Source organism: Phoca vitulina, unplaced genomic scaffold (genome assembly GCF_004348235.1).
Source record: "Phoca vitulina isolate PV1807 unplaced genomic scaffold, GSC_HSeal_1.0 scaffold5, whole genome shotgun sequence".
In the NCBI taxonomy this organism is placed as follows: domain Eukaryota; kingdom Metazoa; phylum Chordata; class Mammalia; order Carnivora; family Phocidae; genus Phoca; species Phoca vitulina.
This window is the reverse complement of record NW_022589708.1, coordinates 59,868,096-59,874,095: the sequence shown is the minus strand read 5'-3', so window position 1 is coordinate 59,874,095 and position 6,000 is coordinate 59,868,096.

The window sequence follows — 6,000 nt, the reverse complement described above, 5'->3', positions numbered from 1 at the left end:
TGGGTGTTATACGCAAACAATGAATCATGGAACACTACATCAAAAACAAATGATGTAATGTATGGTGATTAACATAATAAAAAAAAAGACAATGGTTTCTGTCTTGAGTATTCTCTCTGTTTGTCTCTCTGTCTCTGTCCCTTTCTCTCACCACTCACTCTGGAGGAAGCTAGCTGCCATGTTTTTAGTTAGCCCTGTGGAGGAGTTCGTGTGGCAGGGAACTGAGGGAGGCCTTCAGCTAATAGCCAGTAGGAAACAGAGGCCATTAGCCAATTGCCCACGAGGAATTGAGACCTGATAACAACCAGGAGAATGGGCTTGGAACTGGACCCTCCCCACTGGAGTCTGCAGATGAGACTACAGTCCCATTGAGAGCTTGACTATAGCCTCATAAAAGCCTGTGAGCCAAAGGCTCCAAGACAGTGACATCAAGATTCTTGAATCATAGAAACTGTGACACAATCATTGTTGTTTTAAACTGCTGGGTTTTGGGCAATTTGTTTTCATCAGTAGGTAACTACCACAAGGGTGAACTAAGGACAAAAGAAATCTTAGTTAATTGATTATTTTCTCCCTTTAATCAGTGTGCATCACAGTCTTGTAAACAAACTTTGGATTGTTTTTAAATTTCCTTCAATGCTGTTAACAATAAGCTTGCAAATCACAAAATTAAAAAGCTTATCTATTTATCCCCTTAATTGCATTACCCCAAACTGTGGTTAAAAATATATCTTGGTTGGACAACATAGAAGAAATGGATAAATTCCTAGAAATATAATTGTCTAAAACTGAATCAGGAAGAAATAGAAAATTTGAGCAGATGGATTACCAGCAAGAAATTGAATCAGTAATCAAAAAACCCACAACAAACAAAATTCCAGGACCAGATGGCTTTGCAGGTGAATTCTATCAAACATTTAAAGAAGATTTAATACCTAGTCTTCTCAAACTATTATACAAAATAGAAGAGAAAGGAAAGCTTCCAAATTCATTCTACAAGGCCAGCCAACATTACTCTGATACTAAGACTTGATGAAGATGAGAGATAGATAGATAGATAGATAGATAGATAGATAGATGACAGATAGATAGATAGATGATAGATAGAGAAAGGAAGGAAGGAAGGAAGGAAGGAAGGGAGGAAGAAAGGAGGAAAGGAAGGAAGGAAACTGTAGGCCAATATCTCTGATGAACATAGATGCAAAAACCTTCAACAAAATATTAGCAAACTATCCAACAATACATTGAAGAAAACATTCACCATGATCAAGTGGGATTTATTCCAGGGATGCAAGGGTGATACAATATTCACAAATCAATCAATATGACACATCACATTAACAAGAGAAAGAATAAAAACCATACGATCATCTCAACAGATGCAGAAAAAGCATTTGACGAAGTATTCATCCATTCATGATAAAGATTCTCAACAAAGTAGGTTTAGAAAGAACATACCTCAACATAATAAAGACCACATATGACAAACCCATAGCTAACATCATACTCAATGGTTCCTCTTAGATCAAGAATAAGACAAGGTTGTCCACTCTCACCACTTTTATTCAACATAGTACTAGAAGTCCTAGCCATAGCAATTAGACAACAAAAAGAAAAAAAAAAAAACCAACCAAATTGGTAAGGAAAACGTAAAACTTTTACTATTTGCAGAAGGCATGATACTATATTAGAAAACCCAAAAGACTCCACCAAAAAACTACTAGAATGATAAATGAATTCAATAAATTCACAGGATACAAAATTAATATACAGAAATCTGTTGCATTTCTATACAATAATAATGAAGTAGCAGAAAGAGAAATTAAGAAAACAACCCCATTTACAATTGCACCAAAAAGAATAAAATACCTAGCAATAAACTTATCCAAGGAGGTGAAAGACCTATACTCTGAAAACTATAAAACACTGATGGAAGAAATTGAAGAAGACACAAATAATGGAAAGATACTCTATGCTCGTGGATTGGAAGAACCAATATTGTTCAAATGTCCATACTGCCCAAAGCAATCTACAGGTTTAATGCAATCCCTATCAAAATATCAACAAAATTTTTCACAGAAGTAGAAATGATACTAAAATTTGTATGGAACCACAAAAGATCCTAAATAGCCAAAGCAATTGAGAAATAATGCTTCTCAGCCTTTTGGCTAAGATCAAGTGGAGAAAGACCACAATCCCAGATTTCAAGATATACTACAAAGCTATAGTAATCCAAACACTATGGTACTGGCACAAAAACAGACACATAAATCAGTGGAACAGGATAGAGAGGTCAGAAATAAACCCACACTTATATGGTCAATTAGTCTATAACGAAGGAGGCAAGAATATACAATGGGGAAAAGACAGTCTCTTTAACAAATGGTACTGGGAAAACTGGACAGCTACATGTGAATGAATGAAACTGAACTACCTTCTTACACCATACACAAAAATGAATTCAAAATAAATTTAAAACCCAAATGTGAAGGGCACCTGGGTGGCTCAGTTGTTAAGCATCTGCCTTTGGCTCAGGTCATGGTCCCAGGGTCCTGGGATCGAGCCACACATCAGGCTCCCTGCTCAGCGGGAAGCCTGCTTCTCCCTCTCCCACTCCCCCTGCTTGTGTTCCCTCTCTCACTGTGTCTCTCTGTCAAATAAATAAATAAAATCTTTAAAATAAATAAAATCCAAATGTGAGATCTAAAACCATAAGCCTCCTAGAAGAAAATATAGACACGAATTTCTTGGACATCAGCCATAGAAACAGTTTTCTATATACGTCTCCTCAAGCAAGGGAAACAAAAGCAAAATTAAACTGTTGGGACTACATTAAAATAAAAAGCTTTGCATAGTGAAGGAAACCATCAACAAAACAAAAAAGCAACTTCCTGAATAGGAGAAGATATTTGCAAATGATATATCTGATAAAGGGTTAATATCCAAAAAATAGAAAAAACTTTTACAAATCAACACCAAAAAAAAAAAAAAAATCCTATTTAAAAATGGGCAGAGGACCTGAATAGATATTTTTCCAGAGAAGCCATACAAATGGCCAACAGACACATGAAAATATGCTCAATGTCACTCATCATCAGGTAAATGCAAATCAAAACCACAATGAGATATCATTTCACACCTGTTAGAATGGCTAAAATCAAAAACACAAGCACTGGGTGTTATAGGCAAACAATGAATCATGGAACACTACATCAAAAACTAATGATGTAATGTATGGTGATATAACATAATAAAATAAAAAAAATGAAAAAAAAAACACAAGAAAGAACGAGTGTTAGTGAAGATGTAGAAAAAAGGAACCCTCATGCACTGTTGGTAGGAATGTAAATTGGTGCAGTCACTGTGAAAAACAATATGGAAGTTCCTCAAAAAATTAAAAATAGAATTATCATATGATCCAGTAATTCCCCTACTGGGAATTTACCCCCCAAAAATGAAAACACTAGTTTGAAAGGATATATGCACCCCTGTGTTTATTGCAGCATTATTGATAATAGCTAAGATATGGACACAACTTAAGTGTCTTTCCATAGATGAATGGCTAAAGAAGATGTGTGTGTGCGTGTGTGTGTGTGTGTGGGTGGGTGGGTGGGTGGTGTGATGGAATATTACTCAGCCATAAAAAAAGAATGAGATTATGCCATTTGCAACAACATGGATGGATCTAGAGGATATGATGCTAAGTGAAATAAGTCAGTCAGAGAAAGACAAATACTTCATGATTTCACTCATATGTGGGATTTAAGAAACAAATGAACAAACAAAGGAAAAAGACAAACAAAAGAAGACTCTTAAATACAGAGAACAAACTAAAGGTTGCCAGAGGGCAGGTGGGTGAAATAGATAAAGGGAATTAAAAGTACAGTTATCTTAACAGGCACTGAGTAATGTATTGTTGTATCATTATATTGAACACCTGAAATTAATATAACACTGTATGTTAATTATACTTCAACAGCAAAAAGAAAAAATGTACTTCTTGGTAATGAGGAAAAATACTCAGGGACCAAGTCAGCAAAAATTATTTTAGTGACTTATCATATTTTGGGTGCCAGGTCTAGAAGTGTTTTTAAAGACATGGTTGAGTTGGTATTTTTAGGTGTGAATCACTGTCTGGGCCAGAGTGCTTCTCTTTTTTCCTGGGTGCCCCTTCCCAACAACTGGTCAGTTCTGGAAGTTGCTCAAGGAGCTCCTGCACTTTTGCTGACATTGCACTTCTTATTTTCAGAGCTGAAGATATGCCTGCAAGAGGCATAAAAATTCCTAGTTTATAATCACATCTACAAATAGAAATATATCCATTCTCCACCTCTCACCTACCCAGCCTGAAAGACGGAGGTTGAGAGGAAAATAGAAGTTGCTTGCAGTAACAAGAATGTCAAATCGCATGCCAGAAGAAAGACCCCTGGCCTAAAGGCGTGATCTCTTAAGTTTAGAATGTAAAATTCTGTGGAAGCTTGGCAGGTGGGGAAATTCCAAAATGTCATGTAGCCGAAATGAAAGGGAACTGTGATCATTTTGGATGTCTATCAATAAGCCCAGAATGGCGGATTAGGGGAGAAGTCGAGAAGAGTTGTGACCAATGAAGACTAAATGAATTTGAGGTTCCTATGAGGAAAGAAGAGCTCGTTTGTATCTGAGTGCTGGGCTAGAAGCCCAACTAGCTCCCCCGCCCCCACTTTTTTGTTGCTAATTCCTTTTAAGAAAAGCATTTAAATGAAGCAGCCCAAAGAAATGAAAGAGACTTTACAGCCTCATGAGGCATATACAATCAGCATCTCTCAGTACCTCCTTCCCCCTTATTCTTCCTTTTCTTCTCTCTTCTCCTTCTCTTCTTTCTGCTGCTTCTCCTTCTTCCTTTCTTTCTCTCTCTCTCTCTCTCTCTCCTTCATTTTCCCTTCAAAACCTTTTGCTAAGCCTCTTGCACCAGCCCCTTGGGCTTTGTAACAGGGAAGCAAACCACCTCTCCAAAAAGTGGGGATGGAGACCTGAGGAAGGACCATCACAGGAGGACATTCTGCATCTCTTGTGAGTCTTTCTGTTTTTAGCTGCACTAAAACCATATTTCTACTATTTTTTTTAATTTAGAGCCTCATTATTTCTAGACATGGACGTTTCAAAACTTATTTTCCTCCAGTAGAGTCAAACCAATAGATTCATGGCATCCATCATCAAGGAAGAGAACATTTACATTTTCCGTAAGTGTAATACTAATGACCCAGGGCGGCTCTTAAACACGGAAGTGCTACTGGGGCCCTGCTGTGTGAGAGGAGCAGCCAGAACACCTGCCCTGCCAGCTGTGAAACCTGTGATTGGTTTCTAAAAAACTTATACCCCCCAAAAAAAAGAAAAGAAAAAAGTTAAAGGACACCATGTAAGAAGGAAAAGAAATAAATTAACCACACATGTGTAATCATTATTCATATGCGCATTCTATTACTTCATAACACAGCTGTATACACACAAAAGTCCCTTTGCTTCTTCCTATTGGAGTCTTATTAATTTCTGTTTAATGAAACACAAATGTGTGTGCGCTTCATTTTGAGGAGCACGGGCTAGTTGGGTGTTTGTTAAGCACTGGCCAGAGTGGCTGTGCCCATCTATTACAAAGCCCCTTGACAGGGCATCTTTTGAGCATGCCAGTTGCCATGGTCACCAGTGTGCTGATTTGCAAGGAAAATTGGAAGCCATGCTCATTACGTCAAAAACTACATTGGGGGATAAAGAGAACATGTTTGTTTCGAGAGTTGGCAACTGGGGTTTGTTAGCCTCCCCACCCACACACTTCCATCAAACAATGTCTCATTCAACTGCATAAGTCAAAGTTTACAACTCCCATCTTTCCAGCTGGAATAGGCCTGGGGAATGTGAATGGAATAGCATCACTTACAGAATCACAGGCTCACAAGCAGACCTGTTCTGGTGACTTGCAAGCACGGCAGAGAGGGGATGGACGGGTGGCGGGGTGTTCTGAGACCA